Here is a 26,320-nt window from a genome sequence, read left to right as displayed (position 1 = left end):
CACTGGGCACATCACAGCACTCGGCCATCAGCCCGGCTGCACTTGCCGCAGGCTGCCATCTGGGGAGAGGGGGCAATCGGGGGGCTGCAGGAGAGGTTCCACTACAAAAGCCCACAGAGCCAGCCCAGTCCTCCCCATCGGGGGCTCGTGCCCCATTCCTCCCTCACCTCCTTCCATTTACCCTTCCCTAGCCCCTCTTCTTGATGTACAAAATAAAGAAAACATGTGGTCAAAAATAGAATCTGTCTTTATTGAACAAAACTCGGGGAGACTGGGAAAAGGAGGTGGGAGAGGGGAAGAGAGAGGGTGGGAGATGGGAGGGCAACTACAATGATCAGAGGTTTGGAACATGTCCCATATGAAGAGAGGCTAAAGAGACTGGGACTTTTCAGTTTAGAAAGGAGGAGACTGAGGGGGGATATGATAGAGGTCTATAAAAGCATGAGTGGGGTGGAGAGGGTGCATCAAGGAAAGTTATTCGTTAGTTCCCATAATAGAAGGACTAGAGGACACCAAAGGAAAGGAATGGGTAGCAGGCTTCAAACTAGTAACAGAAAGTTGTTCTTCACAAAGCAGAGTCAACCTGTGGAACTGCTTGCTGAAGGAGGCTGTGAAGGCTCGAACTAGAACAGAGTTTAAAGAGAAGTGAGATAAAGTGATGGAGGTTGCGTCCATGGAGTGGTATTAGCCATGTAGGAGTGGTGTCCCTGCCCAAGGTTTGCGGAAGGCTGGAGAGGGATGGCACGAGACAAATGGCTTGGTCACTGTCTTCGGTCCATCCCCTCCAGTGTCCCTAGGGTTGGCCGCTGTCGGCAGACAGGCTACTGGGCTAGATGAACCTTTGGTCTGACCCAGGACGGCCATTGTAAGCTCAGGGCTCAGGGTCGGGGGTCTCAGTGGACCCCCTTGATTTTCATGCACACCTGCTCCTGGGTGGCCAGGCTGGCAGCTCTCCTGCCCTAGCCGGCCACTTTCCTGTGCCTAGTGCGGAGATCGTGAATGAGGTCCATGATGTCCGCACTAGCCCAGGCGGGTGCCCGCCTCTTGCGGTCCTGGGAAAGCTCCCGGGAACCGCCAGCCTGGACCCGGGAAGAGGGGGAAGGCTGGGGGGCATCAGGTGGCTGGCTCGAGCCGTGCCAGGTGCAGGGTCTGCTAGCTGGGTGCTGGCAGGCACGAGCACGTAGCCAGCCCTTGTCCGTGCAGAGCAGCACCCAGTTGATGATCTTGACCACCTGCAGAGAGACACAGCAAACCGCGAATCACTGGGGCCTCCAGGTGGCTGGGAGTATGCGCTCCCTGGCACTTCCCTGCGCCCCACTCCCAGAAGCAACCCCCGCGGGCGGCGTATAGTACGGCCGGGACAGACTGATCCCTCCGGTGCGGGGCACTTTCTCCTCCTCCCCCCCGCATTTTCCCTGGGGCGGCCCATCCCCTCCTTGCATCCCCTCTCCCCCCCAGCCCAGTGGCCGGTGGGTGCCGTACCTGCATGAGCACTGTTCCGACGGTGGATCTATCCACGCCGAACTGATTCCCGACGGATCGGTAGCTATCCAGCGTGGAGAACTTCCACAGGGCGATGGCTATACGCTTCTGGAGGGGGATGGCGGGCCTCATGCGAGTGTCCCGTCACTGCAGAGCAGGGGCAAGCCACTCGCAGAGCTACAGGAAGGTGTTCTTCTTCATCCTGAAGTTCTGGGTCCACTGTTGGTCTCCCCAGTGTTCCAGGACGATGCGGTCCCACCAGTCGCTGTTGGTGTCCAGACACCAGATGCGGCGGGGCACGCTGGTGTCCGGGCACGGCTGCAGCTCCTCCTCGACCCCCAGGCAGGCTAGGGGGAGAAGCAGGGGGTGACGTGCACCAGATAGTGCAAGGCAGCTTCCACCCATTGATGGCAGGCTTGCAGCAGCAAGTCCAAAAACTGGAACAGCATGCCCAGGGTGAGCTTTGGCTCCATGGTGCCAACTGCACCGTCGACGGAGGCATGTAGATTAGACAGATTGGCAGAGGGAAATGAAGCCGCGATTAAAATAATCGCGGCTTCATTTAAATTTAAATGGCTGTCCCGCTCTGCCGATCAGCTGTTTGTCGGCAGATCGGGGCAGTCTGGATGCGACGCGCCGACAAAGAAGCCTTTCTTGATCGGCACAGGTAAACCTGGTTTCACGAGGCATACCTGTGCCGATCAAGAAAGGCTTCTTTGTCGGCGCGGCGCATCCAGACTGCCCCGATCTGCCGACAAACAGCTGATTGGCAGAGCGGGGCAGCCATTTAAATTTAAATGAAGCTGCGATTATTTTAATCGCGGCTTCATTTCCCTCTGCCGATCTGTCTAATCTACATGCCTCCATCGACGGAGGCATGTAGTTTAGACGTACCCTAAGTGGCAGCCTGGCACAGGGAAGGGGTAGCATGCTCTTCAAGAATACCAAGAAATTGTAGTTGATCAGTAGGAGACAGCTACAGCACATCACTGTGCATTGTTGGCTCCTGTGTCTTGAATATGATGTCCTTGCAACTGATGGTGCTGGCAGATAAAATGAATGCCTGTGGGGTGGATGGTGACATCCTGTGACCCCACTGTTAGGCTAGTTTCTGCCACTGTAAACTTTTCTTGTACTTCCTGTAGCAACTTCTCCCTTCCACTCAGGACACATCTAATATATACACACAAAATGTACTTTGGGCATTGATAATATAATCTGGAAGCTCAATCATTGCTCCTTCTTGGCCACTACATTGTGGTTGGTTCTTTCATTCATGTTACACATCCTCTGGGCTAACAGGTCACATGGCTTCATTCTAGTATATAACAGGTATGCTTTTTCCAAGTGAATCCTCTTCTACTGATTCTGTCACTGTTACCTCATCATTATCAGAATCAGATTCTCTGGGGACAACATGCTAACCCTCGTCTGACCTTAGAAAGTGCTCCTGTCTGCTTCTTCCTGTCAAATTAGCCATAGCTGTCTCTGGAATAGCAATCTGTGGTCTGCTGCAGGCAAAGTTGCTGGGTTGAAAGGTGCCCAGCAAAGATGAAGCCATGCTGCTGCTGGAAGCCTGTGCCTTCATGTTTGGCTTTGGCCCCTTTTATATCCGTGCCTATTCTGAAGTCATGTCTCTCTCTTTTGCAAATGTCTTGTGACCACTGCTATTACTGCTGCTGCTCCTGTCCTCATCCTCCATTGTGTACAGACGCTTCATTTGAAGAGAGCGGACTTCAGAGGGCAGTTTCCCTTAGGACACGATATGCTGGATGTAATGCAAGGAGGAGAAATATGAAATACAAAACCAATGGTGACAAAATAAATTCCTGTCAGATCAAAGTTAGAGGGACAATTGCCCTTAGGACAAGGACACACACTTACAAAATGGTGTACTTTACCAACGTGATGTAAAAGTTAAAAAAAAAAAGTGTGCAGTAAATAACTGCCAGAGCCAGTGAAATCCAGTCTGTAGTTCGATCAAAGGGAAAAAAGAGAGTCTGGTCAGATCCCTTTTTTATCAAGATGAATTAAAACCTTATAAATCATTATAATTAAACATTTACAGCACACATAGGGTATTTTACATTTTTGGAAGTGTTTTACAAGCATTAACTGTTTACTCCTGGAAGGTAGCAACGCTTATATCACAATAAGTGAAGTCAAATGAATGGCTCCACAAAAAGGAGGCCACAAGGAGGTGGCTGCATTCAGGAACACAGTCATACACCTGGATAGTATATTTTGTTATGGGCAGAGAACTAATAATAAATGGAGTAGCAAATAGGTTTGAAAGGTTGATGCAAAATGGCCTCTATTTATATTACTTTGAGTTTGGCCTCGCGTGGGCGAGAACAACATGCCTGTAATGATGGTACAGAAAGAAGTGTGCATATAGACAATATGCCAAGTAGATGTAGAGCAATGATATAGTCCCTGTGACTAGGTCAGCACTGTTCTGAAACACAGTTCGCACACAGAGTCTAAATGCACCCACTTCCTGTTGTTTGACGTTATTAATGAACAAATGAACAGTAATACAAATTCATTGCTAGCATATTTCCTGGAGTCCTTCCTCAAGGTTATGGAATCTACACCTCTCTGCCTCAGACCCACCCTCTCTTGGGCAAGGCAGCCAGCTCTGAAGTCCGCTGCCATCCATTTTATTCCTTCCAGCTGCAGGGAAGAACTTGGTGTTGATGACAGGTATAGTCAGCTGCAGCTAGCTTCCACCCAATTTTCAGGTCAGTTCATGAAGCCCTTCCTGACCTGTTTCAGTGTGTCCTACTACAAGTTATAAATGCCCCTGGCATTTATCTGACTATGGAGAGAAGAGCAAATGATTTACTAATGCTTGCTTTGAAGAATACAATTCATACTTGAGTATTTTATGTTCATCTGATTTTTCATGCCACATAATCAAGTAGCATCGGGGGGAGGTGAAAGAATGCGAATAGAGAAGAGAATTTTTTTTCTGGCAACAAACCTGTGAGTTTTGAACTCAAAAGCAGGTAGTTAAAAGCCTGTACAGATCTAATATTTTTAAAAATTGTCTTTTATTCCATACAGCATATAGCCACAAAAAAGATTTAATCTCAGTTAATATAGAAAAGTGTCCATTTCAATGTTTTCTGTAAGCTGAAAACCACATGAAGAGAAATGGCTGCATTATATCAGAATGGCATTTGTGTAAGAAAACCTTGTGTCTTTATAAAGAGGGAAAATGCTGACAATCTTATTATCAACCTAAAAGTATTTTTCAAGAGATATGAAGTATAATTTTCATCTATTCAGTCTGATCACTGCAGAATCTTATTGGACAGTCAATATACATGAATTTCTCCACAAACAATCCTGCAAGCTTTACTCCTGAGATGAGTCCTGTGAAAGTCAGCAAGTTTATTTGCATAAACATTTCTTATGTGGAATAAAGGTTAAAGATTGGATCCCTTTGTCTCCTCCTAAGACCCCTCTTCCCCTCTTATCCCTGAGACCCAAACTGCCCCTGCCCCAGAGCAAATGTCTATCACCTCTGTTTCTGAAGCCACAGTTCTCCCCTATGTGAGGTGGTAACATATGGCCAAATGTGCTAAAGAAACACAAACTGCTGCCAGAAGAACGACACTCTGTGACACCAAGGAGTAAAACGGGTCATAAGACAATGATGGGCAGCTTAAGGGAGGCATTACCAGATACAATTTATGCCACACTCTTTTTGCTGCTACACGTTTCTAGCAACCAAACTCATGTCTTTGGAAAAGCCAGTCTGAGTGCATGTTCCAGACCAAGCCATCCTACCGCAGCCCTCTTGAGAGGCACAAATACAATCAGTTTGTGCCCCATTTGACTCTCTTTTGAAAACAACTTAGAAGGTGCAAGCATCATTTGTGCCTGTTGTTACAGATGTAAAAGCCCATTTGGTGCTGCATATGCTTTGAAAATGTAGCCCTAGTGGTTTGTTAGCCCACATTAAAATCCTTCCAGAATTGCATATTCGAGTATAGGCAGCTTAATTCTCCAAATCAATATGCAAGGGGGAAAAATCAGCTGGTGTTTGACAACAAGATAATACAAGTTGTATGATTTCTTCCAGCCTGCTCAATTATTACAAAGGCTAGGGATTATTTAACACACTTAAGAGTTGTTAATTTTCATAGCAGTAGCTTGCAGACAACCTAAATTAAAACAGACTGCCGCTGTGCTGTTACTTTGGATAATCTCTCAGCTTGGTGCTCTGCGTTTCCAGACGAGTTCATTGAACGCAAATCAATAGAACTGGAGAACTTATATGTAAAACTATTGCCAAATAGACATAATGACTTGTTAAGCCATGCTATGCTAACAGTGTATTCTTTTCCTAATGGTATGTCACCTTGTATTATGTTGTATGTTGTAAATATTATGCTATATATGTAGCATGTGACATCTTGATAAGTCTTGCCATGGAACCTTATAGCAATGTGACACCAAAATTAGGATTTGGCACAATATTTTTAACAGTGCAAGCTATAAATGAAGCATCTTTAATTTTCTATTTGGAGAGTTGGGAATCCCCAGAATTAACTGAAATAAAGTTAGGCTACATCTACACTGGCAGCTTCTTGTGCAAGAACTCTTTTGCGGAAGAGTTCTTGTGCAAAAACTCTTCCACAAGAGAGCGTCTACACTGGCATGTGCTTTTGCGCAAGAGATGTGCTTTTGCACAAGAGCATCCATGGCAGTGTAGACGCTCTCTTCTGCAAGAAAGCTCTGATGGCCATTTTAACTATAGGGGCTTCTTGCGCAAGAAATTCATGTTGCCTGTGTACACTGGCCTCTTCTGGAAGAGCTCTTGCACAAGAAGGAACGTCAGAGTTCTCACGCAAGAAACCCTGATTTTCTACAGTACAACGTCAGTTTACTTGTGCAAGTACATGTGGCCAGTGTAGACAGGAGGCATGTTTTTGTGCAAGAGCGGCCATTTTCGCGCAAGAACGTGCCAGTGTAGAGACAGCCTTAGAGTACAGAAGACTGGCATATGGTAAAATAGCCATACAGGACTACTGTTTTGCTCCTGTTTTACATCTGACCAATTACTTAATTTAAACTGCTCAATATGGTACCTCTGTGCAGGGGTCTTTAGTAAGACTTCTGTTAATTGCTCATCTCTTTCCTGATCCACTAACCATCTTGGTTTAGGAACAAAACAGACTGTATACTCCATTCATCATCGTGCATCAAAGAGGATCCACTATTCACTATTAGTATTGGTTTATATGCGGGAGTAGGCAGTTGTAATAATTTCCTCTAATGCCCAGCAGGGTCCATTCATTATAAAATAAGTTTAACATGATCTTAACTGACCAGAAATATATAGTAAAAATGTATGGAAATGGAGGCTGTTAAGATTTCTTGATAAAATAAGTGTTGTTAGCACTTGTATGAATTGTTTGGTGTGTGGCAGGGAAGAAGGGTGTGATAGAGAAAAGAATGAGCAAGAGAGGACATGAATAACAGAAAAGGGCTGTATTTTACATATTTTTGAAGTATACAGGCAGTCCCCGGGTTACATGGATCCGACTTACATCGGATCCCTACTTACAAACGGGGTGAGGCAACCCCACACTAGCTGCTTCCCCCCAGCAGACCAGGGAGACGCGAAGCTAGTGCCCCCCTCTCCCCCCCAGCAGACCAGGGAGCAGCTTTTCTCAGCAGACACCTCAGCTTGAGAATAAAGGACTGAGGAAAGCAAGGTGTGGGAGAATAAAACTGAGCTCTGGAGAAATGTTTGGCTAGAGTTTCCCCTACAATATGTACCAGTTCCGACTTACATACAAATTCAACTTAAGAACAAACCTACAGTCCCTATCTTGTATGTAACCCGGGGACTGCCTGTATATGCTACATAGCTATACATTAAAGAAGTGTTTAAAAATGACAGACCCCATGGCTGATGATAAAAGCTTCTGTGAACTTTGTTATGGGAAAGCCTGAAAACATATTGTACAGAAAATATCTGTCTCAGTTAATTAATGCTACATTTTCCTTGCAATTCTTACATGTTGCTTACTTGTATTGACTACACTACCACAAAACAAACACAAACTTAAAAACAACAACAACAACAACAACAAAACTATAGCTTAAACACACATCTGTGCAGGAAACTAGATCCTGAGAAAGGTTTTCTTGCTGCTATTAACCTTGATGTCTTAACCATATACACAAAAATATAATGTGGAGGGAGGCACAGGAAACATTTGCTAATGCAAAAACAATTGACTGAACAGATGAACTCATCTGGAACAGCTTCAAAATATCGAAGTGGAGGTAGATCTTAACTGAATTTCAAATCCAGACCTGATCAAACTTGGGGGAAGAGTATTTGTAGTAATTGAAATCAAACCCCTAGATCTGAACTTGTCCCTATAATTTTTAGCTGTTATTTGATCTGAAATGAAAGAAGCCTGATTTTCTGGCTCTGATTCAGATTTGGATCAGATGGAAACCATAAGAGAACAAATGTTCTCACTATTATTTTTTTTGTCATTTTAAAAGAACAGTTTGTGAAATTTGATGCCATTGAATCCACACATAAACTTCAGTGAAGCCAGATCCACGGTCCTACACTTCTTACATTGGTATAATTATGTCATTCAAAGGTTTGGATAATCCTCAGTATAGACTGCACTATGCCAATGGAAAAATTTCCTCATGTCAACATAGCTGTCACCTATTGCAGAGGTGGATTAACTATGCTCCACTAAAGCACTGAAGCAATTTATGTGTAGACCAGCCCCGAGCTTGCCAACAAACTGAATTCTGAAACCACTTCCAGATCTTAAGTCAATGTCCTTAGGTACAGCTGTGCTTTGAAATTATATAGAGAAAAAAAATTCAGAAAAGCACCTAAGTGAATCAGGAGCCTATGGACTTGTGCAGGTGAATACTTAGTTTGTGGGACATTGGCAAAATTTATCCTGCTTTAACTTGCTGCATGATATGCATCTTTGTGGACTCTGCTGCACTGAAAGTTTCCTAGTGCACATAATTTGCTCTAGTTTCAAAGCAGAATACAGCACATTAGGCTAGGGCTAGGTCTACACTACAAAGAAAAGTTGAAAAAAGATACACAAACTGTGAACCGCAATTTGTGTATCTTTTCCCGCTTTTCTTTCAAAAGAGGCTTTTCTGAAATTTGGCCCGTCTACACAGGGCCAAATTTCGGAAAAACCTCCTCTTTCGGCACATCCCTTCTTCCTCATACAATGAGGATTACAGGGATGGTGAAAGAACGCGTCCGCTTTTTCAGAGATTGTTCTAAAAAAGCAGAAACCTCCGGTATCCCGGAAAAGCTCTGCAGTCTAGACATAGCCTAGATGTTTAGAGCAGGATCCATAGTCAGCAGGGCCAATAGCCACCTTGGGCCCTGGAGCAAAGTTTGTGTATGGGGGCCAGTTCTGCACCCCTGGAAGGGACAGGGTCAAAGGTGGAAGGGGCATGGCCAAGGACAGTTAGCCCCTAGCACCACTCACACCATGGCACAACCTTCCAAGCCCTCAGAGCCATACAGAGTGGTGGTCCAACACTCTGGTGACAATTCCAAGGGGCCTGCAGTTCCAGCCGCTGCTGCTGCAATTGCAATGGCATCTGGGAGTTCTGGCCCCTTTTGAATCTCTGGGCCCTGGGACAAATATCCCCTTTGCCCCCTGTTGTCGGCAGGCCTGTCCACCGTAGGCTAGTGAAGGCCCAACTTTCTGTGAACTAAGTGTGCATCTAGATTGAGGCACTCAATTATTTTTTGCCACAGTCCAAATTTATTGGTCAAGGTACAGTCAAACCTCAGTTTCCAGAGCAACATTTTTCACTCTGCAATAACAATGATAATGATAGGTAAATTAAAAGAGTTTTGAATAGATCACCATTCAAAAGCATCTGGGGGTCTAAATTTGGCCCATGGTCTACCTATTGACTACCCCTGATAAGATAAACCTTATGTCCTATTCAACTTCTTCATCTTGGTCTCTGAGGATAGAACAAGGAGCAATGTGTTTAAACTGCAGCAAGAGAGGTTTAGGTTGGACATTAGGAAAAAGCTCCTAACTGTCAGGGTAGTCAAACACTGGAATAAATTGCCCAGGGAGGTTGTGGAATCTCCATCTCTGGAGATATTTAAGAGTAGGTTAGATAAATGTCTATCAGGCATGGTCTAGACAGTATTTGGTCCTGCCATGAGGACAGGAGACTGGGCTCGATGACTTCTCAAGGTCCCTTCCAGTCCTAGTATTCTATGATTCTATGATTCTATTGAAAATCAATTACTTTAGGCCAGTGGTTCCCAAACTTTTCAGCATCATGCCACCTTTTTGATTTTTGAGAAACCCTCACGCCCCCTCCCCCCCAAAAAAGAACTGACCAGGGCCAAAAAACAAAAATAGCAGCAAAACTTATGGGGGAGGGATTGATGGGGGGAGGGGAGGGGCTGGGGTGCCTCACACCCACCCTGAAATTTATTCACACACACACCCCGGGGGGCATGCCCCCCAGTTTGGGAACCCATGCTTTAAAAAATGAATTTCAATGGAACTTTGGCACCAAAGTGATTTGGTACTTTTGAAAATAGGACTGAGGCTCTTACATCACTTGGGGTATGTCTACACTACCCTGCTAGTTCGAACTAGCGGGGGTAATGTAGTCATCCGCAGTTGCAAATGAAGCCCGGGATTTGAATTTCCCGGGCTTCATTTGCATGAAGCCGGCCGGCGCCATTTTTAAATGCCGGCTAGTTCGAACCCCGTGCCGCGCGGCTACACGCGGCACGGAGTAGCTAGGTCGGAGAAGCCTAATCCAACCTAGCTACTCCGTGCCGCGTGTAGCTGCGCGGCACGGGGTTCGAACTAGCCGGCATTTAAAAATGGCACCAGCCGGCTTCATGCAAATGAAGCCCAGGAAATTCAAATCCCTGGCTTCATTTGCAACTGCGGATGACTACATTACCCCCGCTAGTTCGAACTAGCAGGGTAGTGTAGACATACCCTTAGAGTATGTCTAGACTGCATCCCTCTGTCTGTTAGAGGGATGCAGATTAGGCAGGTCGACATTGCAAATGAGGCAGGGATTTAAATATCCTGAGCCTAATTTGCATAAAAATGGCTGCCGCATTTTGCTGACTCAGCACTTTTTCGGCAAAAAGAGACAGTCTAGAGGGGGATCGGTCGAGAAAGAAAGCCTTTTTCTACATATCCCTTATGCCTCCTGCTATGTCGACCTGCCTAATCTGCATCCCTCTGCCGACAGAGGGATGCAGTCTAGACATACCCTTAGACACTTAAAAAAAATTCTCATAGTCATTGTTCAAATTTTGTCAGGTACATGGAAAATCTTAATTGTTTGTTCTAGGTGGTATCCACTGCCACAATGCTTTCAACTGGAAAAGTCACAATTGCATTGACCTATGTGTGTTAGTAAACCCTATAACATTCCAAAAGCTGCACGTCCAAGAATAACATAAACATATATTGGGTGTTTATTATCTGATGCAAAGGTTGAATATTTGTGGGACAGGTGTAGCATTCAAATGTCATTATTTGCTTATCTCTTTGCTCTCAACTATTCAGCTCCTCCCTTTTGTACCTCTGCCTTCTATTTTCTAAAAGCAATTTAAAATCAATGGCTATTGAAATGGGCAGGTCATGTAAAAAGTCCCCTAAATCAACAAACCCACTGTTCTTTAAATAGTACTGAATTTTGGGAATGGAATTTGAATGTTTCATAGAATAACTTTGCAAATGTTATGTTGAGGACATGGTGTCAGCAGTAATACAAGAACACAAAACATGGGAACAAAAATGTGAACTTCTCACATTTAAAAAGCTGACAAGAAAGGAAGATGCTAGGGGAACAAGAACAGCACTCCATCGGCACTGTCAGCTGAAGTTAGATGGCAACACAGCCACCTGACCAAATAGAAACATATGGCCCTTGGTAATAGTAGTTTTAACAATTACACTAGCAAACAACATTATGTTTTGTAAATATTGCCGTGATGTTGATTTCTCTGTAGAGTAGTTGTGTTTGTTTAAATGACACTAACCTTTAAAAATAATGTATTCTCTTCCTCTTGAGATTCTAAGAATTGTTCCTCTGATAGACAACCCTCTATCCATGGGCTGGTAGGCTTTTATAACAATATTTTAGTCTTCAGAGTTGACTTGATTAGTGGTTCCTTCATGTCCTCTTCCTCAGGTTTGTCCTCACAGGTCATACCCAGTTTTATAGAGCTCCAGGGGCAGGAATCTTGATTGCTGATAGACTGTGGACCAAACATTCTTTTAAATGCTTTAAATGCTTATGTGCAGGCTATGTGGGAGCATCAATAACATCACAGTTTGCATGTATTTTTGGGTATCATTAATCCTGGATATCTCCAAAGAGTGAGTGATTTGAGTTCCTCCTAATTGTGAGTAATGTGTTGGTTATGTTGTGGAGAAAAAATGATTGGAATCAGACTGAACTGTCTTCATCCATGAGGGCAGAACAGAGGATTTTGGGAGCAAACACTGCATTGCCTCTGTTCGGACTTCAGATAGCAGTGCACTCTCTCTGAGGAATTGTGGCTGTTGGAAGAACTTGTGCTACAACCTGTGTCATGTATCCACATTTAACCTGATGAAAGCTAGTGAGTGGGGAGGTACTGGAACAAGAGCTAATAGAGATTTTCCAAGCCTCCCTTAAGGAGGGGAAGCTGCCAGCTCCTTTGAATGAATCATATAGTGTTCTGTGCTCCAGAAATCATCACCTGATGTTGACTATTTTACTAACTATGAGCCTATACCTAATCTTCCTTTTATAGGTAAGATTATTGAAAAAGTTGAAACAACTCTCATAATATCTAGATGCCTCTGATTTCCTTGCCCTTTGTAAATCTGGGTATCTGGCTAAGTATGGTAACAATGTCTGTGATAACTGCACTGGTCGGTTGTTTCCTCCTAGTGATGGATAAAAATAAGCATCCTTTTCACTACTGCTAGATTGTCTGTTCTTGAAATCTTTGTTCTCAAAGTGTTGCTAAAGTTCTTGCAGACCTTTATGGGGCATGACTGGAGGTGTCTCAAGCAGCTTCATTCTGATCTCATAGGTTAGACATTAGGAAAAACTTAACTTGTAGGGGAGCTAATTCCTAGAAAGTGACCAAAGAAGGTTGCAGAATCCTTATCCCTGAAGTTTTTAAAGAACAGATAAGACCAACATGTGTCAGGGATGATCTAGATAAACTCAATCCTGACACAGCACGGGAGGTAGGGTGGGCTGGAAGAGCTCTCAAGTTCCCATCCAGCTCTACATTTCTATGATTCTGCAGTCCCGCTGAGAGATCCCAGATAAGAATGTCCATATGTCACTTTTTGGGATGCGAGTCACACCAGTGAGCTATTGTGTCACTGCCTGTCCGTTAATCCTGGGTTGCTTAAAATGCTCTGCTGCTGTAGTTCCCTTGTCTGGATGCTCCCAGTCATCATATAAACATGTAGTGAGTGTGTGATAGTCATCCCTGGTTCAGTATGTCTGACTCCAGCAGCCTGCTTGTAACATGACAGCCACACTCTGGTCATCACCACTCTTTGTTAGCAGGCAAGTGACCCCAACACACCTCCAGTCCTGAATTTCCCAAAAAGTATCTGCCCTGAAGTGTCCAGTCCTCTGAAAAATAAAAAGGCTTGTTTGTTCTTTAAAGAGACAATAACCAGCAGCTTGCCTCATTAACTGGAGTTAGAAAATTGCTTCAATTCAAACACAGCACTGGATAATATAGATTAAAATTAATCATATTTATTAACAACAGAACATAGGTTAGATGGTGCCAAGTAATAGAACTAAAGGTAGAGATGGTTACCAGCAAATAAAAGTGAAAACACACATATAAAATGTCTAAAACTTAATATAGCATCACACACTCTTTCTAAGATGGCTTCTCTCAGGAATTATTCTTGGTCCAGTATGACTGACAATCTCTCAGTCAGAACCATCCCTGGAAGTATGAGGTATCAGTTTCTCTTGTCCTTGGTGAACAATAACTTAGGGTATGTCTACACTACCCCGCTAGTTCGAACTAGCGGGGTAATGTAGGCATACCGCACTTGCAAATGAAGCCCGGGAAAGTATGAGGAGTAACTATTTCAAAATAAGGTATTTTGAAATAACACTGTAGAGTTTTTTTCGGAAAAATGGTCGTTTTGGAAAATCTTTTCCAGAAAAGCTTCTTCTGAAAGAAGCCTGCAATCTAGACATAGCCTCAAAGTGAATGGAAGCACCATTTGTATGCAAGTCTGAGGCAGACCTGTTTTCTACTTTGGTCAAATGCAGCTTTTAAAACATAATATTGGAGGACATCCATAACTCCTCAGGTAGCATCATCATACATATTCCACAACATTACTGACCAGTGCATTGCTAATTTCAAACAACAGCTCACAAAGCATATTTTGCAAAAGCAGCAAGGAGTCCTGTGGCACCTTATAGACTAACTGAGGTGTAGGAGCATAAGCTTTCGTGGGCAAAGACCCACTTCGTCAGATGCATGTAGTGGAAATTTCCAAAGGCAGGCCAGAATAAGGCACATGATGGTATATATTACGTTGGTAGACGTGCAGGAGAACGTACCAGTGACAGTATGGCTGATCTGGTTAGGTCCTGTGATGGTGCTGCTGGTGTATATATGTGGGCAGAGTTGGCACCGAGGTTTGTTGCAAGGATTGGTTCCTGAGTTCGAGTTATTATGGTGCGGTGTGTAGTTGCTGGTGAGAATATGCTTCAGGTTGGCGGGTTGTCTGTGGGCAAGGACTGGCCTACCTCCCAAGGCCTGTGAAAGCGAGGGATCATTGTCCAGGATGGGTTGTAGATCACTAATGATGCGTTAGAGAGGTTTTAGCTGGGGACTGTAGGTGATGGCCAGTGGTGTTCTGTTGGTTTCTTTCTTTCAATGCCCCACTGCTATATACATCGGCCAAACTGGACAGTCCCTACGTAAAAGAATCAATGGACACAAATCTGATATTAGGAATGGCAACATACAAAAACCTGTAGGGGAACACTTCAATCTTCCTGGACACACAATTGCAAATCTAAAGGTAGCCATCCTGCAGCAAAAAAAATTCAGGACCAGACTTCAAAGAGAAACTGCTGAGCTACAGTTCATCTTCAAGTTTGACACAATCAACTCTGGATTAAACAAAGAGTGTGAATGGCTTGCTAACTACAAAAGCAGCTTCTCCTCTCTTGGAATTCACACCTCCAGATCAGCTTTTAGAAGTGGGCCTCATCCTCCTTGATTGGATCCACCTCGTCATCTCCAGCCTGATTCTGGCCTGCATATTTCTACCTGCCTCTGGAAATTTCCACTACATGCATCTGACGAAGTGCGTCTTTGCCCACGAAAGCTTATGCTCCTACACTTCAGTTAGTCTATAAGGTGCCACAGGACTCCTCGCCGCTTTTGCAGAGTCAGACTAACACGGCTACCCCTCTGATACTTGAAAGCATATTTTGTATAGATATCATTGTGGTAATGCATAGGGTGTGAAGACAGGGGTGTGTAGGGTCACACTGGCGTTGCTTTTCTTCAATAAGAGAACATTCCGATGGCATCCTGAAGGTTTTCATCTTGTTCTCTCCTTTGTTCAACATGTACATGAGGCCATGAATAACATCTGTGCCGCATGACTCTCTTTATTTCAACTCAGTGGTACACTTGAATACCTTTCTTAGTGTCTGGTGCACGAGACCATAGATGAAAAAAATCTAGCTGAGGTTCATTCTGGATACAAGAGTTGGTGTTAGTGGACTAGTCTTGGGGAAAGATCTTGGAAGGATTATTATCTGCTTTTCTGATTGTTTGCCTGCCATTTGTTACTTACATATCCAGGGTATCAGTATGAGACAGGATTGCCTGTATTCATTTGCATCTAACTAAGAGGTTTTAACTTCCTTTCTGATGCAGATCTCACTGCCATGATTCATTCCTTTGTTGATGTAATCTGTAGATTACAGATACATGCCCTGCTTCAGGCTTCATTCTAAATCAATTTGGAAACTGTGCACAGTACAATAACCAGGGTAACTCACCAAGTGCACATTGTAGAGGTGATCTGCCACAACTTTCTGTAGGATTCCGGGTAGAATTTCAGGTGCCAATTATGACCTATACAGCTCTTTGTGATCTAGTAATCCTAGTAGAACTACTATTCCAGTAGTGTATTAAGTGATTTGAGTGATATTCGTCACTGAGATGTGGTTTCTCAATTGGGGAGTCCTAGCATAGAACTCACCCTAGGACTCTCCATTTGACAAAACCACATCTCAGGCTAGTGTTAGCCGACGGTTAGGGCAGTGTGTGCGTGTGTGTTACACCCAAGTCTTCAACTGCTGAGACACAGAGTCTCGTTGCAGCGGGCAGCCTAGGAGGCTGGAGGGCACCCTGAAAAGTAGTTTAACGTCCGTGACTTTACTGCTAGGACCGAGGTCCCGTCGCAGAGGGTAGCCAAACAGGCTAACAGACGCCCCAGTGTGTACAGGAAGAGCTTATTACGCTTTAGATTTTAGCTGCTAGAATTTCATAATTCCTTCGCAGCGGGCAGCCTCGGGGAGACTGAGAAGCGCCCCAACTGAATTTTGCCACCTGGGTGTGACACAAATTCAAACGCCCAAGCTCTTCCTATACTATGTGTGTACTATACGCCTAAGACTTTAACTGCTGAGACCGGGGGTCCCTTGCAGTGGGCAACCTGGAAGAGGTTGAAAGGCGCCCCAATAAGTGTACAGGGAGAGCTTATTACGCTTCAGATTTTAGCTGCTAGAATTTCATAATTCCTTCGCAGCGGGCAGCCTCGGGGAGACTGAGAAGCGCCCCAACTGAATTTTGCCACCTGGGTGTGACACAAATTCAAACGCCCAAGCTCTCCCTATATCTGTTCCTTTATGACCGGCTGAAGTTCTTTTGTTTGTGTTCGGTTCGGGTACAGCAGCACGGGTTCAAGTCAGAAGCTTGACACGCACTGGCTTATTTATAGGAGAAAGAAAGAGAAAAGAAATAAAGAAACTTGGTTCAGTGTATATAGATATATATATTTTATAAGTGAATGAGGGCACCCCACTTGTTCCCAAAGTTTATAGCAAAATCACCTTACCAAAGGTGATTTACAATAGAAATGAAGCAGTTTGACTTTAAGAAAACTATAATAAAGTAACTAACTTACAACAGAGAGAGAATTAGAGTGTACACATAAAGAAAAACACATTGCAGGTACAATTCTCACCCCTGCGTTCCAGACTTGGCGTGGCCAGCGTCTTTCTTTCAATCCCTCGGGAAGAAGTAGGGCGAGGTTGGGCGTCCCACGGACCTCGGGAGACAATCAATACCTGCCAGCAGGTGTAGGTGATTGGAGCTCAAATTGGGTGGGCAACTCAACCCTCTTTATACCCCTTGGGTCACATGGGCTTCTTCCTGGTCTTAAGTGGCCAATCAGGAAAAATGGCTTTGAATGCCAAGTTTCCCACGAAGGGTGCAAAGCATAATTCACACCTGGGAAGATGCAGACAATGGGCACCTCTGGTATGTGATGGGCGAAGATTCCTCTCCCGAGACAGTGCAGGCGTGTCAATTACTGATACTAGCCATCACGGCGACGGGAGGCCTCCCAGTCGTCAGCTAGCCCATTTACTGTCTGGTTTCTGTTTATGGTAGAATAAGGGACAGGCACCACACCTGCGTTCCCAGGGCATCAAAGGCTGACTGCCTTTCTCTTGCTCTCTGGGGGGGGGAAAAACAAGATGGGGCTCGTGGAAAAACAAGATGGGGTGTTGTGTCTGGCTACATTCCACCCCCTTGACACGCCTCACTATGTCTCAGAACGCAAGATGGCGGTGATGCCAGCACCTTTTGCCCTTCTTGGAGGAAGCTAAAATCGCCCTATTGGCAGGGTTTGATTAGATAATTTTGGATTAAGGGATTGATTAGGATCGCTTCCCAACGCCATATATCGGACCTGTACAGAGGAGGTAGCAGTGTACACCAAACGCTTAACAATACATAGAAGCATGCAGCAAGCAATTACAACAAGTAAAACGGTTAATATAGTATTTACAATAGAGTGAAGGAATGGAGTTAACGAAAATCCTAGGTGTTGGGCTAGCCAATCTAGCCATGAGGCTTTTCCATCCTTAGTTACAGCATGTAGTACCTTAACAGCGCCCTTTATAGCGAGTACATCTTGTTTAATTTGTCCTGATTTATTTACATAGAAGCAGCAAGATTGGTTGATTACCGCACATACTCCCCCCTGTTGGGCCAAAACTGCATCCAAGGCTATTCTGTTCTGCAGGGCAAAACGGGCTACTGATTGAATTTGCTCGTTAAGCAAGCCCAGAGCATTTGCAGTGTGGTTGAGTGCCTGTTCTATTTGCCCAGATACATTTACTATTGCCTTCTTTAGCTCAGCTACTCCAAGCCAGGGCAGGAGCGCACGGACGAACTGGTGGAAGCCTGTGGGACGTATTATAAGGGGATTAGTGGAAAACCTTCGTGGTGACCGGTGTAAGAAGCTCCCAAGATTAGTAATACCAGGAGCCATAATGTGAGGGTGTACAGTGAGTCCCTTAGGGGCAGCGTGCCCCATTGAGCAGCGCCCCATCCAATTCAGTGGCAGATACTTGTAGGCTTTTTGCCCGCAAATGAAAAAGAGTCCTGGCTCCTCCTTCAGAATGGGGGAGTAGGGTCCCTTATACCACCCTGTTTCAGTGGGTCCTTTCTTTGGGGTATGGTGGGTAGCACAGTAACTATTATTAGCAGCTGTGCAATGTAAGGCAAGCAGCAAATCCTGTAGGACCTGGTCCGCTGCAAAAAGCTCTGTTCTAGCGCACTGGTTTGGGAGTAGGGTATTACTGGTTACCAGTGTGGGGTTGTATATTTGACCGGTGTTAGGAATTATGAATAATGACTGATTGTACCAGGCTTTTCCCTTCAGGTATTGGCTGAAGTTTAGGGGAATAATGGTGACATTGCTAGATAGTGGTGTGCCACTGTGGGAGATATTATATTCCCCGCACCTTAAGGGTTTTTGGTGGGTTGCACTGGGATAGACATCCCAGACCTTTAATTTTTTATTAAAACTTACTATGTGGGTGCACTGCTGATCCCCTAACCACCCGAGGTGAGGTTCTGTACCATTTTTGTTTTTAAAGCAGATGGGGTATACTTCCCTAGAGGTTCCTGTTATATACTTCAGAGGTTGACCCCATAGTGTAGGTTGCCATTGTCCATGCCACCCCCAAGTTCCCTTCCCAGAGTTATTTAAAAGTTTGTAGTTGCTGGAGCTGCTGTTATTAAACCAGGCTGGTTCCCACTTGAAAACGTTGCTCTTGTTCCACCAGTCATTTAAGTTTAAAGGGACAAATTTAACTCCCAGTCCTGTGGGGGAACCTAGCAGGGTACATATTCAGCAGTTTGTAGCATCGGCTGCAGAGGCAATAGTTTGGATAGCATTCCTGAGAGGGTGCTCTGGTACAGCGGAGATCGCAGTGATTAGGAGAAACAGCAAAGCTCGATTCGGAGTTATGCTGCGTCTTGAGTTGGGTAATGAGGTATTGTTCTCTTGTTAACTCCTTCCCTGCAACAAAACAAAAAGTCAGCCGGTCTTGGATACAATCCAAGCCTCAGAAATGGTTAGTGGCAGTTTGTTGGGGTTTGCAATAATCCAAACGCCCTTGTTTTTATAAGACTGAAGTACACAGGTATGTGTGCCCAGGCTGGGGTGTTTGACCACAACAGTATCCCCAGGGGCATATTTGGAGTCCGTTAGTGGTGTCCCTGGAGTCAGAGAGGCTTTCCTTGTTGGGAAAAATCCTTTGCTAATTGGGCTACCCGTAGGGGTTTGCCGATTGTTTAGCCGTTGAACCACGGCATCCAGTTTGCCTTCCCAGGTTCCCTCTGTAGGCTTAAGGTGGTATTTTAGCAGTCCATTTCATCTCTTAATTATGCCATTGGACTGAGGTCGGTATGGGAGGTGAAAGGTCCATTGGACTCCATTCTGGAGAGCCCACTTCTGGACAGGCTTGTTTTTAAAATGTGAGCCATTGTTAGATTGAATTTCCTGAGGTGTTGGGACAAGTGCAATTAGGCGATTCAGTTCCATAATTGTGGATAGTCCTGTTGCTAAACGAGTAGGGTAAGCGAACCCTATACCTGAGATGACTTTCACTTCTGTGAGAATGTATTTCCACCCTTGCCTGGTGGTGGACAATGGACCCACATAATCGATCTGCCAGGTTCCCCATAGCGTTTTCCCATCCCTTAGTTTGGCAAACCGTTGTCCTTCCGTGATATGCCTCCTGGTTTTAGCACATGTAGTGCAGGTTTGCACTAAATCCCTAGCCTGTTGGTGGGTGATGGGCCACCCCCTGATATGTGCCTGCCTTACCAGCTCCTTACTCCCCGTGTGTCCCAGATTTTCATGCAGCCAGATGTATAGGCGTTCCCAGTCCACCTGGGTAACAGAGATCTGTGCTGCTTCATCAGCTAGGTTATTCAATTGTGCAGTTGGGGTGTTATTCTTTTGGTGTGCTGACACATGTTCAATACTTAGGGGTTGCTGGGTGGCATGGTGGTATATCCACTTCCAGTACTCTAATCCCCATACGGATTTCCCTCCTATTTCCCAGTGGTTATTTTTTCAGTTAGTTATCCACTGGGTGGCTCCTGCCCATACAGCATAGGAGTCCGTATAGATAGTACTAGCACCTGCTTTACAAGCCAGCTTGATTGCTGCTAGTTCTGCAAGCTGAGCTGATCCGTCCACATCGGTGGTTAAGGGTGTGGTGGAATTGTCTGCTGGAACGGCTGCAGCCTTTCCTTTTCATCTCCCTTTAATTAATTTAGCACTACCGTTTGTGAACCACACTCCCTCAGGGTGAGATGGGTTAAATGCAGCGGCGTTTTGAATGGGAGAGGGCTGTGGGGGCAGGTGATATTTATTGGGCATTCCTACCCTCCACAGAGACTCCTTAATTATAGTGGGGTTCTGTGCGGAGTCTGCACCACCCACCCTGTAGTGTATGTACAGTGCCCATTTTTGGGTGGTCATTTTCTGTGCTACTCCTGGCGGCAGCTCCTTTCCTTCCAATATGGGCTTAATAATTGGAAGGGGAGTGTGTATGGTTATAGCGCGATTTTGTGTTAGCTCCTCAGTTTCCCTTAGAGCAGTATAGGCTGCCAGGAGCACTTTTTTATAGGGAGTGTAATTGGCTTGCGATCCCTGCCATGACTTTGAGCCGAATTGTATGGGGCGGCGGGGTGCAGTTTCACTTTCTTGCCATAGGGCATAAGACATTCCCGTAGCTCCTATGGTGAGATACACGTGGAATGGAGCATCGGGATGGATTGGACCCAGAGCTTGGTATGTGTGTATTTCGTTTATTAGCTGCCGCAGCGCTTCCTTATGTACAGGGGTCCATTCCCAAACAGCACTTTTCTTTAGCAGATTATACAGTGGTCGGGCAATTACAGCAAAACCAGGCACATGTTTTCGCCAAAACCCTAAAACTCCCAGAGTTTGCCTTAGTTGGGACTTGTCCCCAGGTGAAGGTGCCTGGCTCAGTTCCTGTACAGTGTCATCAGGCACAGACCTCCGCCCTCCCATCCAGACAGCACCCAGGAACTTCACCTCATGAGAGGGACCCTGGCACTTATCTGGGGGTAAAGCTAACCCAAGATTTTTTAAGGCAGTCTTTACTAAGTTCACAGCTTGCTGCACTTCTTTAGTAGTGTCCCCTCCTATTAGGATATCATTTATATATTGCAGCATTTGGATACTAGGTGGCATGGTTAAACCATCTAGGACCTTTGACAGTGCCCCATGGCAAATAGTGGGGGAATGTTTGAACCCTTGGGGCATACGTGTGAAAGTGTATTGGACACCCTTCCATGTAAAAGCAAATCTGTTTTGGTCTGCAGGCTGTAAAGGGACCATGAAAAACATGTCCTTTATATCTAGCACAGCTAGCCATTGCTTGTTCCAAGTTTGTATGGTATTTACAATGCTTGCTATGTTGGGGACTGCTGCTGTTAGGGGTCCTGTGTTACTGTTTAATTTTCTGTAATCAATTGTGAGCCTTCATTTACCATTAGGTTTTTTTACTGGCCATACCGGGGAGTTGTAAGGGGAGTGAGTGCGAATTAAGACTCCCCTTGTTTCCAGATCTTTAATTAGCTCAGTGACAGGCACTACAGCTTCAGCTGGGACATTGTATTGTTTTACATGAGTCACAGCTGATGGTGGGAGAGCAGGAGCTTGGGCTAGTAACCTGACACTATAAAGAGGAACTTTCCCCTCCTCCAGGATTGTTGTGCTGGGTTTGCAGCCAGCTCCGAATGCCCACCTTTTCCCACCAATGATTTCTTCCTTGCCCTTTAGGATGTTCATGCCCAGTATATTGGCATTTCCAAGTATTAACTCATGTTTCCTGGGCTGCTGGTAGGGGTTTAAAGGGATATCCAGTTTTACTTTGACCAGCGGGTAAGACACAATAGTGCCGTTTACTCCTGTAACCAAAACCTGCTTTTGGCCAGAAGGTGGAGGTTCAAGAAAGTTTTCTCTTTTAATCATGGATAATTGGGCTTCAGTGTCTACCAGGAAAGAGACAGCAGTTTTATCATTAACTGTTACTAAAATCCGGGGGTCGTTGTTATGATTTTCTCTCTCTGCCTGCTCAAGTTTACTTATACAGAGAGAGATTGGACCCCCGCTTGTTAGTTTCCCTGGTTAATTTCAACAAGCGGCAGCAGCTCCTGTAATTGCTGCCTTAGCTGTGCATGAGGAGGGTCAGAGCTGATGCGGGGAGCACTAGGAGTTACTGCTGCTTTCTCCTGCTCAACTCCCTTTGAGGCAGCCAGAAGCTTTAGCTTATCGGTTGCCAGCCCATGTAATAGATCTCGGGTGAACCCTAGATCCAAGCACCGTTTCCACAATTTAGTCCTAAATTCCCTTTCCTGTGGTGTTACTTCGCGTCTAGGCCTAAAGCCTTCCTGCTTGCTTCTATAATCTCCTTTTAAATTCCGCACCTTAACTTTAACCTGCGGTGCCTCAGTTTCCCCAAATTCTCGGAGATCCCGCAGCATAAAATCAAATAAGTTCTGATAGGTCATGCGGTGGTTTTGAGCATGATTTCTTGTGGCTAGTGCTATAGCCTTATAGGATCCGGGAGCCCCTTTTAGCACTGGTTTTAAATCTCCTGTCACTACCTGTTGTTTCCATGGGCTCTTTTCCTGCCTCCCATTTTGGGGACCCCCTTGACGGAGCATAGCTATTATAGCAACAGTTTGTAGGGCTTCTTTAAGTTCATCCCCATTAATTCATGGGATGCTAGTGGGTTCACCTTTGTCAGCGTGGTGAATTCCCCGAGCCCATCTACAGGCAAAGGTCCAGATAGACTTTGGACCCTCCTGATTCCTGGGGCTAAGGAATACTTCTGCACCCAGATTTACCCTGCCACACTCCCGGGAGGACAGTTGGGTATGGCCAGCTCCTGTGTTCCATATCCTAGCTAGCCACTCTATCACCCCTTCCCCAGGTCTCTTGGCAAATTCGTCCTGGATCTTTCTTAACTCTGCAGGCTCATAACTGCGAGTAGTAATTCGGGTGGGTTGGGATTCTGTCCTTTTGCTAGTGGAGGGGTTATCTTCATCAACCTTACTCTTATCTTTCTCAGTTAGGTCCTTTTGGTATGTGATGATGGGTCTCATGTGGACAGGGGGATTCCCTAACTTAGGGGAGGTGGGACACTCATTAGCGGAGGAGTCCCAGATGTCTCCATCCCAATCCTCCGGATCTACCCAGAGAGCAGCCTCTACTTTGGCTTGATTAATTTTTCGGGGCTTGCTCTCTAATCTCGCTCTCCTTTCTGCTCCCTCCCTTTTTATTATTGGAGCAAGACGTTGTTCTAATTGGTGCACATTATTGCTTAGCAAGCGCGCCCGGGTGTCTAGGTTCTGGCAGCGCCGCTCTAGCTCATCCCTCTCCTTCTGTACCCTTTTAAGCTCCATTTCCAATTTTAAATGGCTTTTACATGCTGTTTGCAGGGCACCTTTAAATAGCCAAATGCATGCTCCTTTCCCCTTTTCCCTTTTCATTTTACAAGCAGTTCTCCAGTTACAGAACTGCAACCACAGTTCCTCAGGGTTTCCCCACTCCTCTTCTAACATTTCTTTATCCCATTTAGGGTTAGCCCAACCTTTCTGGGCGAAACTCTTTTCTACCTTGCTAAAATCAGTGACAGGCTTTATGCTGCTGTATTTTGAACCGATATTACAAATCCTGCCGACTACGCCAATTCTGTCAGCCGACGGTTAGGGCAGTGTGTGCGTGTGTGTTACACCCAAGTCTTCAACTGCTGAGACACAGAGTCTCGTTGCAGCGGGCAGCCTAGGAGGCTGGAGGGCACCCTGAAAAGTAGTTTAACGTCCGTGACTTTACTGCTAGGACCGAGGTCCCGTCGCAGAGGGTAGCCAAACAGGCTAACAGACGCCCCAGTGTGTACAGGAAGAGCTTATTACGCTTCAGATTTTAGCTGCTAGAATTTCATAATTCCTTCGCAGCGGGCAGCCTCGGGGAGACTGAGAAGCGCCCCAACTGAATTTTGCCACCTGGGTGTGACACAAATTCAAACGCCCAAGCTCTTCCTATACTATGTGTGTACTATACGCCTAAGACTTTAACTGCTGAGACCGGGGGTCCCTTGCAGTGGGCAACCTGGAAGAGGTTGAAAGGCGCCCCAATAAGTGTACAGGGAGAGCTTATTACGCTTCAGATTTCAGCTGCTAGAATTTCATAATTCCTTCGCAGCGGGCAGCCTCGGGGAGACTGAGAAGCGCCCCAACTGAATTTTGCCACCTGGGTGTGACACAAATTCAAACGCCCAAGCTCTCCCTATATCTGTTCCTTTATGACCGGCTGAAGTTCTTTTGTTTGTGTTCGGTTCGGGTACAGCAGCACGGGTTCAAGTCAGAAGCTTGACACGCACTGGCTTATTTATAGGAGAAAGAAAGAGAAAAGAAATAAAGAAACTTGGTTCAGTGTATATAGATATATATATTTTATAAGTGAATGAGGGCACCCCACTTGTTCCCAAAGTTTATAGCAAAATCACCTTACCAAAGGTGATTTACAATAGAAATGAAGCAGTTTGACTTTAAGAAAACTATAATAAAGTAACTAACTTACAACAGAGAGAGAATTAGAGTGTACACATAAAGAAAAACACATTGCAGGTACAATTCTCACCCCTGCGTTCCAGACTTGGCGTGGCCAGCGTCTTTCTTTCAATCCCTCGGGAAGAAGTAGGGCGAGGTTGGGCATCCCACGGACCTCGGGAGACAATCAATACCTGCCAGCAGGTGTAGGTGATTGGAGCTCAAATTGGGTGGGCAACTCAACCCTCTTTATACCCCTTGGGTCACATGGGCTTCTTCCTGGTCTTAAGTGGCCAATCAGGAAAAATGGCTTTGAATGCCAAGTTTCCCACGAAGGGTGCAAAGCATAATTCACACCTGGGAAGATGCAGACAATGGGCACCTCTGGTATGTGATGGGCGAAGATTCCTCTCCCGAGACAGTGCAGGCGTGTCAATTACTGATACTAGCCATCACGGCGACGGGAGGCCTCCCAGTCGTCAGCTAGCCCATTTACTGTCTGGTTTCTGTTTATGGTAGAATAAGGGACAGGCACCACACCTGCGTTCCCAGGGCATCAAAGGCTGACTGCCTTTCTCTTGCTCTCTGGGGGGGGGAAAAACAAGATGGGGCTCGTGGAAAAACAAGATGGGGTGTTGTGTCTGGCTACAGCTAGATATACACTAAAGGCTTCTTTTGGAAGAAGCTTTTCCGGAAGATATCTTCTGAAAAAACTTCTTCTGAAAGAAAGCGTCTACACAGCAAAAGTGCATCAAAAGAGCAATCTGCTTTTTTGAAAGATAGTGTCCACACTGAATGGATGCTATCTCGCATTTAAGTCGAGATTGCTATGGACAGAGTGGCCACCAGGGCACCTGTGCTTTTTCCTCTTTCCTCTTCTTTCAGAATAACTCCTTCTTCCCCATCCACACACACCTTTTTCCAAAAGATCTCTTTTGGAAAAAGGCTTCTTCCTCATAGAAAAAGGTTTACCAATGTCAGAAAAAACCCTCTGTTCTTTCAATTTTCTTTTGAAAGAATGCGATTGCAGTGTGGATGTAACTGGAGTTTTTTTAGACAAACGACTGTTTTTTTCGGAAAAAAAACCTGTGCAGTGTAGACATACCCTCAGGGTGTGTCTACTGTCTAGACTACATGGTTCCTTCGACAGAGCCATGTAGATGAGTGTACTCGGCAAAGGGAAATGAAGTGGCGATTTAAATAATCACCACTTCATTTACATCAAAATGGCCGCCGCGCTGTGCCCATCAGCTGATTGTCGGCACAGCACGGTAGTCTAGACGGGGATCAGCTGACCCCACATCCCTTTGTCGTCAGATCCTTTATCTGGACACAGCGCAGTGGCCATTTTGATGTAAATGAAGCGGTGATTATTTAAATCGCCATTTCATTTCCCTTTGCGGAGTACACTCATCTACATGGCTCCGTCGATGGAGCCATGTAGTCTAGACACACCCTCAGTGACCAATATCACTCAAATCACTTACTACACTACTGGAATGCATCCAGGCACTAGGATGATGGCAGCAGTATTGGGACAGAACAGAACAGTAGAGGCACTTAACCTGCAGTTCTTTTGGTTGGGAACTGCTGAAAGGAAGGGAGCTGCTGGCAAGATGTTCTCTT

General features: G+C 45.4%; 1 long non-coding RNA gene and 1 pseudogene across 1 annotated transcript in view; both read right to left on the bottom strand.

Annotated features, from left to right (window-relative positions):
• Nucleotides 1–15,629, bottom strand: part of LOC112546437 (uncharacterized) — a 31,225-nt gene extending 15,596 nt beyond the window's left edge. The window contains exons 1-2 of the long non-coding RNA XR_003090130.2: nt 15,580–15,629; nt 11,555–11,773 (exon numbers count right to left, since the gene is read on the bottom strand). This is a non-coding gene — a long non-coding RNA (uncharacterized LOC112546437). The remainder of the gene's footprint in view (nt 1–11,554; nt 11,774–15,579) is intronic.
• A 1,782-nt stretch (nt 15,630–17,411) lies between these two features.
• The window catches only part of LOC142826873 (endogenous retroviral envelope protein HEMO-like), a 39,772-nt pseudogene continuing 30,863 nt past the window's right edge, over nt 17,412–26,320 (bottom strand).

The sequence above is a fragment of the Pelodiscus sinensis genome, chromosome 2 (assembly GCF_049634645.1).
Source record: "Pelodiscus sinensis isolate JC-2024 chromosome 2, ASM4963464v1, whole genome shotgun sequence".
Taxonomy (NCBI): Eukaryota; Metazoa; Chordata; order Testudines; family Trionychidae; genus Pelodiscus; species Pelodiscus sinensis.
Note: the sequence above shows the minus strand (reverse complement) of the source record. Positions and strands in the feature narration are given on the sequence as shown.